Below are 12,125 nucleotides of genomic sequence, written 5' to 3' on the forward strand. Positions count from 1 at the left end.
CGATCAGTGGCTTGGATTGTAAAGGTAAAGGATGCTCTGTGGAAACATAAGGAAGATCTTAAAGAGGCATTAAGAACGATCAAACAAGCTGAAAAGGACCCTGGAAAGCAAAATTTAAAGTTAGAGCAACATAGGAAGAAATTTAAAGCTACTTCAGAAAGGACATCACTTACCTTGGATGATCTGGACACTGCTGAATCAGAAATAATACAGTTTAGTCAAAGACAGCATTTTGGAGAAGAAGTCAAAGTCCTGCAGAAAGACAAACAGCTTAATCGCAACAGTGCGCTGTGTAAACTGGATCCGATTTTTCAAGATGGCACATTAAGGGTTGGTGGAAGACTTAACAAATCTGCTATGCCAGAAAATGCCAAACATCCAGCAATTCTTTCTAAACACAGCAAGGTTGCCACATTGATCATGAGAGACATAGATCAAAGAACAGGCCACTGTGGACGCAATTATGTGTTGGCACAACTGAGATGCAAATATTGGATTCCACAAGCCAATTCCGCAATTAGGAAGATCATCAATAAATGCACAGTGTGCCGTAGGATGACAGGAAAAGTTGGTGAGCAAAGGATGGCTAACCTACCTGAAGATCGCCTTCTTCCAGACCAACCTCCTTTCACAAACGCCGGTGTTGATTACTTCGGCCCGTTTGAGGTTAAACGGGGACGGGGTACAGTTAAGAGATATGGGGTGATGTTCACTTGCCTCTCTCTCAGAGCCGTGCACATCGAAGTTGCTGACAGCCTTGACACAGACTCCTGCATTAACGCAATTCGCCGGTTTATATATAGGAGAGGTCAAGTCACCATCATAAGGTCAGACAATGGCACAAATTTTGCAGCGGCTGAAAAAGAGCTAAGGGACGCCATCCAACAGTTGGATAATGACAAAATAGAAAGAGCCTTGCAACCAAAGGGAATAAAGTGGATATTTAACAGCCCAGCTGCCTCCCATCAGGGCGGAGTTTGGGAAAGACAAATCCGCAGCGCGCGAAGAATCCTTAATTCCCTAATGAAAGAGCAAGCAGTGAACGATGAGTGTCTTCATACAATAATGTGTGAAGTCGAAAATATCATCAATGGCAGGCCACTCACGAGTGTCTCAGATGATGCAAACGACGTTGAGCCTTTAACTCCCAATCACTTATTGCTTCTGAAGTCTCAGCCAGTTATGCCACCAGGCATCTTCTGCAAAGATGACACATATGCAAGAAGAAGATGGAAGCAAGTCCAATATCTTGCAGATTTATTCTGGTCTAGATGGACACGTGAATATCTTCCACTTCTTCAGGAGCGCCAGAAATGGCTGAAACCCAGACGAAACTTCATGATGGGAGATGTTGTGCTATTAGTGGACAGTTCTTCCCCTCGCAACTCCTGGGTCATGGGGAAGATAGTTGAAACGTTGCCAGACTCCAGTGGAACAGTGCGGAGAGTGAAATTGAAGACCAGGACCAGCACTTTGGAAAGGCCTGTAAATAAACTGTGCCTGCTGAAAGAAGTGACGTTAGAAGATTAACAAGGAAAGACAAGTTCCTCTTTAAGGACATTTGAAGTGTAAGTAATTTGACTCTTAAGGTTTTAAGTTCATAATTGCTTAGTTCTCCTGCCTAACCATATCACTAGTGCTTCAATTTTTGATTAAAGATCTAATTTAAAATAAACTCACCTAAGTGTCTCCAGTTTACAGTATGAGCTCTTCAGTCCAGCAGACAGCAGCTGCACTCCTGAATCCAGCATGTCATTGTTACTGAGGTCCAGGTCTTTCAGGGGCATGTTTACTGATTGTAGAGCTGATAATAGTTTGTCACTTGATGCCATCTTGAGATTACAGCAAGCTAGTCTGTAAAACCAGTAATAAGGCACATGGTTTAGTTTAAATCAGGATAATTCAAAAGGATTTATGTTACTCTCAGTGTGTTACAACCCCAATTCCAATGAAGTTGGGATGTTGTGTAAAACAAATAAAATACAGAATATGATGATTTGCAAATCCTTTTCAACCTATATTCAATTGAATACACTACAAAGACAAGATATTTAACGTTCAAATGGATAATCTTTATTGTTTTTTGCAAATATTCACTCATTTTGAATTTGATGCTTGCAACATGTTCCAAAGAAGTTGGGACAGGGGCAACAAAAGACTGGGAAAGTTGAGGAATGCTCAAAAAGCACCTGTTTGGAACATTCCACAGTTGAACAGGTTATTTGGAAACAGGTGAGTGTCCTGATTGGGTATAAAGGCAGCATCCCTGAAATGCTCAGTTGTTCACAAGCAAGGATGGGGCGAGGTTCACCACTTTGTGAGCAACAGTTTAAGAAAAAGTTTCTCAACGTGCAATTGCAAGGAATTTAGGGATTTCCTCATCTACAGTCCATAATATCATCAAAAGATTCAGAGAATCTGGAGAAATCTCTGCAAGTAAGCGGCAAGGCAGAAAACCAGCACTGAATGCCTATGACCTATGATCCCTCAGGCAGCACTGCATTAAAAACCGACATCATTCTGTAACGGATATTCCCACATGGGCTCAGGAACGCTTCAAAAAACCATTGTCAGTGAACACAGTTTGTCGCTCCATCTACAAGTGCAAGTTAAAACTCTGTCATGCAAAGCGAAAGCCACATATCAACAATACCCAGAAACACTGCCGGCTTCTCTGGGCCCGAGCTCATCTGAGATGGACTGATGCAAAGTGGAAAAGTGTCCTGTGGTCTGACAAGTCCAGATTTCAGATTGTTTTTGGAAATTATGGACGTCGTGTCCTCCAGGCCAAAGAGGAAAAGGACTGTCCGGATTGTTATCAGCGCAAAGTTAAAAAGCCAGCATCTCTGATGGTGTGGGGGTGTGTTAGTGCCCATGGCATGGGTAACTTGCACATCTGTGAAGGTGCCATTAATGCTGAAAGGTACATACAGGTTTTGGAGCAACATATGCTGCCATCCAAGTAACATCTTTTTCAGGGACATCCTGCTTATTTCAGCAAGACAATGCCAAGCCACATTCTGCACGTGTTACAACAGTGTGGCTTCGTAGTAAAAGAGTGCGGGTACTAGACTGGCCTGCCTGCAGTCCAGACCTGTCTCCCATTGAAAATGTGCGGCGCATTATGAAGCACAAAATACAACAACGGAGACCCCGGACTGTTGAGCAACTGAAGTTGTACATCAAGCAAGAATGGGAAAGAATTCCACCTTCAAAGCTTCAATAATTAGTGTCCTCAGTTCCCAAACGCTTAGTGAGTGTTGTTAAAAGGAAAGGTGATGTAACACAGTGGTAAACATGCCCCTGTCCCAATTTCTTTGGAATGTGTTGCAGGGATCAAATTCAAAATGAGTAAATATTTGCAAAAAAACAATAAAGTGTATCCATTAGAACATTAAATATCTTGTCTTTGTAGTGTTTTCAATTGAATATAGGTTGAAAAGGATTTGCAAATCATCGTATTCTGTTTTTATTTGTTTTACACAATGTCCCAACTTCACTGGAATTGGGGTTGTACTTTATCTATATGTTTAGAAATTAGTACAGTGCATGTTTGTTGCCTGACTTCTTCCTCACACTAAAAGTGACTTTACAACTCATTAAAATATAAATGTATTCACATTGATTTGTCAGTTTAACTTAAAATGTGCTTTGTACAATTATAAAACTAATAAAGATTTTTTAAAATTAGGATATTGTCTTGGTTAAATTCTGCTGATTGATACTGTGCTGTAAGACCTGTATGTTTTTAAATGTAATAAGACTTAGTGAATTTACTCAAAAGTTTGCTAATTAATTATTACGGATAATGTAAATATGTACATTTTCCATTTAGGTTATTTATTTTGTTAACAATGTTTCCATTTCATATCCAAATAAAAAAAATTAAAATTACTAAATTATTATACATTATAAAATAGAAAATTAGCATACAGGTTTGTACAACTTATCATATTACTACCATTTAATTTCCCACTGATCAATGATCTATAAAATGTTATTGAATTCTCACTGATGGCATTTATTTATATGGTATTTATTTAGAAATAATGGATGCATTGGATGTTGCTAACATGATTTCTTTTGCCACTTAGTGTCATTAAAATGTATTTGTGTATGATGATTGATGATGATATGATTTGTGTGTAAAATTAACTCATGTATGATGTACTCAATGTCTAGTATTTTTAATAGTCATATCAGCTTTATATGTGCATTAATAAATGCTATGTTTAATGTATTAACTATTTTCTTACTGATTAATAACTAAAGCACTGTAATAGTTTTTTATGAATATATTTTAATGTAATATGTACTATAATATGTTTATGCCATTTCACTCTGCAGTGTTGATTTTGTGTGTTTGTCTTTAATTCAGACACGGCAGCACCAGTACAGTTCACTTGAATTCATGTCGTCCTCCTCCACTCAGAGTTTGCTCAGTGTTCTAGTCCATGATCAGCCGTCCTCTGCTCCAGATTCCTGTGTTCTCTATGTCCTGACTTGTTTGCTCCACTCATGTTCTGGGGACGTAAATGCCAGGCTGAGCATTTTCTGGCAGCTTTGTGCTCACAAGCTTCATTACTGTGCTTTTGACCTTTTGATTGTGATTCTGACTCTGAGATTGGTTTGACCCTGTAGGGCTGCCGTTACTGTATACATCTTATTCCACCTTCTTTGTGTGTTTTTGTAAACTGGGTTGATCACTCTTTATTTTGGGAATTGGAGCTTGCTTATCTGTTTTGAGGTTAGTTATGGAGTTTAGTAAGTGTTTCCTTTCTCGTTTGGCTAGTTAAGGGTTAGAAAAACGTAGCTAGCTTGGGGTTTTATTTGATATTTTTGGCAATATATAAGGGGGGGGGGCAGTCAAAAGTCACAGGACTTTTTCTTTTTTTCATTTTCATTTTTACTTTATTTCATTTTTATGCTGTCACAAACCTCCATGATGTGGTGCTTAAGGTGGTGCAGATTTTAAGGTGTATGCAGATTTTCTCAGCATACACAATTTGTTTTAGATGACCCCAGAGATAAGTCAGTAATAATAAATAAATAAAACCTGTCCTGTGACTATTTGCTCACTCTGTACTTTTCACATACTCATCTCACGATCCATCCTTTCATTATCTTTTTCTTATTTAATGTACCATTAGCTGTAGTCATTATATATCCACCATTTACTCAGTCTGTTATGGCTCAACCCTAGACTAGGTCATAACAAACTACTTTAAAAAGCAGAACTTTATAATAATTAAAATTACATAATATTTAAAGAGTATGCAAGATCTATTTCATAAATAAGTCATTGTAAATCATAAAGGAAACAGGAAATAGACAAGTCACACAATCATCACTATTATGAAAAAATGCTTACAATTTCAAGTTATATCATTTATAAGTTCTAAATATCAGATTGATTATTGTTATGTAACTAAAGTACTAATTAATATTTCTAAAGCCAACAGTACAATTATTAATGCTTTGCAACAATTATATAATTATTAATAAACCAATAGATATCATTTCCAAGCTATTAAATATGAGTGGTGTCATATTTTATTGTTATTGTGATAAAATATGCCAGAACACTTTTCTGTGCATTTCATAAACATCATGAGCACTTAAATCTAACTTCATGTTTCATTGTATTTAGTCCTGTTTAATTGGATTTACTGGATCAGTTTATTGAGTATGTAATATGCAATAAGTCAATGTTGTTGTAGGTATTATAGCATTTTACATGTGACACTATAGGGTCTATTATTCCAACTTAGTAAATCTCAGAAAAACTAAATATTGTGATGCACATCATGTAAAATGTCTTGAAGTATCATGATATATTACTTTTACCACAGTATCCACCCCTAAATATGAGGACTATAAATGAATATGTCCATCATGTATATGATGTGTGACACCTATTATGACCAGGGACATGAATTAAGATTTTTCAAAATGTGTAATTTTTCATTTTTCCTAATTACTCTTATAACATTAGCACACATATGATTTTCCACAGTGAGGTCATTTTAACTCTTAATGTTTGTGCACATTCACTCAGAACAAATCTCAGTTCATCCACTAATAAAGGCAGCATTGAGATTCAGTTACACAGTCATGGAAACACAGTACCACAGAGAAAATTTTCCACTTGCTGATCCATTTGAGTGACCAAGATGGACATAAACACTGCTGACATCCACTGCTGCAGTATTAGATTTTGAGTACACTCTGTATTTCCATTCATCCATCCATCCATTTTCTAAGCCGCTTCTCCGTCAGGGTCGCGGGGGGATGCTGGAGCCTATCCCTATAAGGCAGGATACACCCTGGACAGGTCGCCAGTCCATCGCACGGCAGACAGACAGACACAGACAGTCACTCACACACTCACACACTCTGTATTTTAGGGCATGAAATATTATCATTATCATTATCATTTATGTTCCTTTAATTTTGTATGGTTTCATTTTTTGTTTATATTTGGGTAAGTTAGAAGCTAGAATTCCCTCTTCCCTGTGCCTCGAAACACCACCTCACAATTGGAGGGAAACCACATAAACTTTATACGGAGGATTTAAATTTAGATTTGGGATTTTACAGCTTCATGATTGGATATAATTCTGTACTGTGGAGCTGGTACAAAGTTTAGACACAGACACGTCCTAGATACTAAGGCGGCAGATATTAAAGAGTTGAAGGAGACTGCCACGGAGTGAGGCTGCGGACGTATGTGCTGAGATAAGCGAGATTTATTATGGGCAAATCCAAAATCATGGTCAAGACAGTCCAGGTTCAAAAAGCCAACACGGAGAGATTGGGGTTCAGACATGACAAACAGAACACAGGATCCAAACAGCGAAGGCCGGAAGAAAGAAACAAAAACAATATCAACCACTTCAAACAACTCAACCAACACAGACCACGGCAAACACAGGGCATGGGCATACATAAGGGCTAACAAGGGATCACAAGACACAGGTGGAAACACAGGTGGGAACAATCAGGGGCGGAGTCACTAAACAAGGGGGCAGGACAGAAAAACCAAAACAAATGCACATGGAAGACTAGCAAGTAAACACGAGCACATGGACAGGACAAAGGTAAACACAAGCACAAGAGGAGACTGGGAGGGGCCAATCATGACAGAGACACCATCAATGTATTTGAATTTATCACTGATAAGATGTTAAGTTTGACAGAGTTATAAATAAAGAAGAGGCTGAAATGATGAACAATCAGCAGGAAATAGACAAAACACAACAGGGATAAAGCAAAAGATCATTAAGGAAACAGACAGTTATTGATTTACTATCATTAAAACATGGGACAACGAGATTCACAGGGTACATTTGAGAAGCACTGGGGGACTGCTCTGTCAATACTAGTGCAAAGCTCAAAAAAAGCTGCAAAAACTAAATGTTGTAGAAAAGTCTGAAAAAAAGATTAAAATTTAAATTAAATAGAGTACAGAATAATATTTATTAATTAAAATACTTACACAGCTTTTCTGGATGCTTTGATCACTGGCAGAAGCCTCAGAAAACATTTCTCTGAGGGATCATATTTCCTCAGGTCAAACTCATCCAGCTCTTCTTCTGAGTTCAGCAACACAAACGCCACAGCTGACCACTGAGCAGGAGAGAGTTTAGCTCTACTGAGTCCACTGGATCCTCCTCTGTTTACGTATGTTTGGACTTCCTGCACCAGAGAATTATCATTCAGTTCGTTCAGACAGTGGAGCAGACTGATTGTTTTCTCTGGAGAGGGATTCTCCCTGATCTTCTCCTTGATGTACTGGACTGTTTCCTCTGTGCTGTGAGAGCTGCTTCCTGTCAGGGTTAGTAGGCCTCGTAAGAGAGTCTGACTGGACTCCAGTGAGAGGCCCAGAAGGAAGCGGAGAAAAAGGTCCAGGTGTCCATTCTCACTCTGTAAGGCCTGGTCCACTGCAGAACTGAGGAAGTCTGACATTGTTGATTTTCTCTTTAAACCAAAAAATCCTGTTGACAGAACATTTCTGTTGTAGGAAATGAAGGAAATAAATGCATATAAAGCAGCCAGAAACTCCTGAACGCTCAGGTGCACAAAGCTGAACACCTTTCCCAGGTGAAGCCCAAACTCCTCTCTGAAGATCTGGGTACAAACTCCTGAGTACACCAACACTTCTCTGACATCAATGCCACACTCTCTCAGGTCTTCCTCATAGAAGATCAGGTTGCCTTTCTCCAGCTGTTGGAACGACAGTTTTCCCAGTGCCAGAATACTCTCTCTAGTCTGCTGAGGATCAGTGTCACATTTCCCATGATATTTTTGGTCCTTGTGTTTGATCTGAAAGATCAGAAAGTGGGTGAACATTTGAGTCAGAGTCTTGGGGGTCTCTCCACTCTCTGCTTCACCCAACACTCTCTCTAGAACAGTGGCTGCAATCCAACAGAAGACTGGGATGTGGCACATGATGTAGAGGCTTCTTGAGGACTTCATGTGTGAGATGATTTTATTGGCCAGGCTCTGGTCACTGATTCTCTTCCTGAAGTATTCCTCTTTCCTCTTTCACTGAACCCTCATATCTCAGTTACCTGGTCAACACAGTCAAGAGGGGTCTTCTTAGCTGCTGCTGGTCGAGTTGTTATCCAGAGGAGTGCCGAGGGAAGCAGATTCCTCTTGATGAGGTTTGTCAGCAGCACATCCACTGAAGCTGACTGTGCTACATTAAATAAGCTCTCATTGTTCTGGAAATCCAGAGGAAGTCGACACTCATCCAGACCATCAAAGATGAATATGACGTTGTAGTGATGATAGTCTGTTGGTTTCAGTTCTTTTGTTTCTGAGAAAAAAATATGAAGAAGATCCACCAGACTGAGTTTTTTCTTCTTCATCAAGTTCAGCTCTCTAAAAGGAAGAGGAAATATGAAGAGGATGTCATGATTGGCTTTTCCTTCAGCCCAGTCCAGAATGAACTTCTGTACAGAGACTGTTTTTCCAATTCCAGCAACTCCTTTAGTCAGCACAGTGCTGATGGAATTATCTTTAAAGAGGTCATTACATTTGATGGGTCTCTCCTGTGTCGCTAGTCTTCTGGATGCTGTTTCAATCTGTCTGACCTCTGTTCATTATTGACCTCTCCACTGTCGCCCTCTGTGACGTAGAGTTCTGTGTAGATCTCATTCAGAAGGGTTGAGGTTCCAGAATTTGAGATTCCTTCATTAATTTTCTAGTATTTTTCCTTCAGTGTTGATTTCAGCTTTAGATGACAAGAAGGAGCCAGTTCTGATAAAAAAGAGAAAACAATAGCACAATTAAAATATTAATGTTCACTTTCAGCTTTGATACATTCACACTATGACACATTATAGTGACAAAGGAGATGATTGTGGATTTCAGAAGCGGCAACACCATCCCTCCCCTCCCCCTACACATCAGAGGATCTGCAGTGGAAGTGGTCTCCAGCTATAGGTACTTGGGCGTACACCTAAGTAACAATCTCACCTGGAGTAATAACACTTCCAGCCTCCTCAGACGGTTGAGGCATGCTGGACTCGGGAGCTCAGTCCTCACCTCATTTTACAGATGTGTGGTGGAGAGCATTCTATGCTCCAGCATCACCGTGTGGCACAAAAGGAAAGCTCTGCAGAGGGTGGTGAAGGCAGCACAGAGGACTGTTGGAGTCAGCCTTCCCACCACCATGGATATTTACACCTCTAGATGCAGAAAAAGGGCCACTGGCATCATGAAGGACCCCACTCATCCAGCACACACACTTTTTGTTCCGCTCCACTCAGGTAGGAGGTTGAGGAGCATTAAGAGTAAAACAACCAGACTGAGGAACAGCTTCTTCCCTGAAGCCGTAAGACTCTTAAACTCCAATTAGACGTCACTGCAATGGCACTTCATGTCCACTTATTTATCTTTGCTGCTGTATTGAATCAGTGCCTGCACTATATCACCCCTACACTATATCACCCCTGCACGTCACTTTATACATTACCAGTATTAAGATGTACACCTTCTACCTCGTACTCATGCTGCTGTGGTTCATGCTGCTGTTATTTGCACCCCTTTATTTGCACCTTCTGTTTATTGTTTATGTTACTTTGGAAGTTAACTGGACCGTGAATACAATGTTTCGTTCCACCTCATGTACCACATGTGATGTGAATAACAATAAAGCCTAATCTTATCTTATCTTATCTTATCTTATCTTATCTTATCTTATCTTATCTTATCTTATCTTATCTTATCTTATCGTATCTCTTATAGTGACAGCACACAAAGCTGATCAATAAGAAAATCTAATAGTTCTGTGGTGATTATTATTATTACATTATCCTGATCATTTAAACTCTTGATATTAATATATATGATGAATAATCACATGACCCTGATGTCTTACTGCTCTCTAGTGTATTAGCGAGGTCAGTCTGGTTCATGTTCCTCAGGACGGTCAGTGTGATCTTCAGCGCCCCCTCTCTGACAATGCTCTGATCCTCCTCATCCTCCACCTCTCTGTCAGAGCATGCTGGGTAATCCAGACTCAGCAGCTTCACAAACCTCTTCAGCTGATTCTTCACCAGAGAGACGACTTTGTGCTCCAGCTCCTGATTAAAGAGACAAAGGTACAGAAACAAGGTCCTGTTACCAGAGTGAGGGGGTCTACAATATGATTATTATTATTATTATTATTATTATTATTATTATTATTGATGTTTTTCCTTAGTAAACAGCATGATAGAAGAATAAAATTTCATCTTATTCATTTTATTCTTGGCATGAAGCCCCAGTTATGGTGAGATGATGTGATTCATATTGTGTCAAATTATATGAGAAACCCAAAACCACTGATCATCACCATCAGTTAAACAAGGTATCACCCAAATCACTAATGCAAAAGAAAAGGAAATAATTGTACCACACACACACAAACACACCTTGAATATGATCTCCATGTTTCTCCTGATAATGTTCTTCTGGACTCTGTTAGAGATCAGAAGATTATCAGTCGTGTAGCCTTCCGCCCGATGACTGCTGGGATAGGCTCCAGCACCCCCCCGCGACCCTGACGGAGAAGCGGCTTAGAAAATGGATGGATGGATGGATGGATCAGTCATGTATTATGAACAACCTGAACAGCTCAATAAACTCACCTTCATATGTTACAACATATTCATTTAAATTCAGCTCCATTCACTCCATATATATATATATATATATATATATATATATATATATATATATATATATATATTTGTATATTTACAAAAAATGAATGCTAGTAGCAGCTGAAACTTTATAAATGAACACTCAGTATTAGATCTATAATTTTATCCCCTATTCCAGTGTTTAGTGTTCTCCTGCTCTAACCCACCTCTCTCACCTGCTGAGATTAATCAGGTGGGATTGGAAGTGAGGAACATTTTACTGCACCATTCATACTGACAACTGTCTTTACCTCAGATCAGTAGATCTGTCCTCCTCTCTGAGGGTTACTGGAGCACCCATTGACTGATCACTCTTCATGGACACGTAGCTGGGATCAGAGAAATCACACCAAATAGGGAAAACTAGTTTGAATTTATATTCTCTACATGCTCTTTAATTTTATATACCAGTATATTCATTTCAATATTCAGTTCTATATGCTGTGTGTATTCACTTCATGTTATTGTACAAAATTTGTCTGCAGAATATAAAAATATACAGTACAGCAGAAAATACTCTGTATTCCTTGTTTGTTTAATCTCCTTCTTCAACTTCACACCATTGCTACCTGAGTTCAGAAGAACTGTTATCCTCTCTGAAATGTATTCCTTTGCCCATTGAGCAGTCACTCTTCATGGACACACAGCTGGGTTCAGGTGACTCAGGTCTCTGACCCTGAACCAGTCTAGAACACAACCAACATCAGACATGATCTACAAATGTTCCTGCAAGTTGGTGTAGATGAGAACATACAGCCTTTACCCCAAATCCCATGATTCTCTCACCTCTCAGCTTTCTGTGAGTGCTGCTCCTCAGAGAAGCTCATTTTGGAGGTCATGGCTCCTCCTTCAGATTAGACCTAATCCTGTAAACACACACACAGATGTGGTGACGTCTCCATGTTTATTATTCATAAAAATATATTTGCCTTG

General features: G+C 39.2%; 1 pseudogene; it reads right to left on the minus strand.

The window, feature by feature from the left end:
- LOC108412463 overlaps window positions 1–12,066 on the minus strand; it is a 29,316-nt pseudogene extending 17,250 nt beyond the window's left edge.
- Window positions 12,067–12,125: the final 59 nt, after the last annotated feature.

The sequence above is a fragment of the Pygocentrus nattereri genome, chromosome 17, assembly GCF_015220715.1.
Source record: "Pygocentrus nattereri isolate fPygNat1 chromosome 17, fPygNat1.pri, whole genome shotgun sequence".
NCBI classification, from domain to species: domain Eukaryota; kingdom Metazoa; phylum Chordata; class Actinopteri; order Characiformes; family Serrasalmidae; genus Pygocentrus; species Pygocentrus nattereri.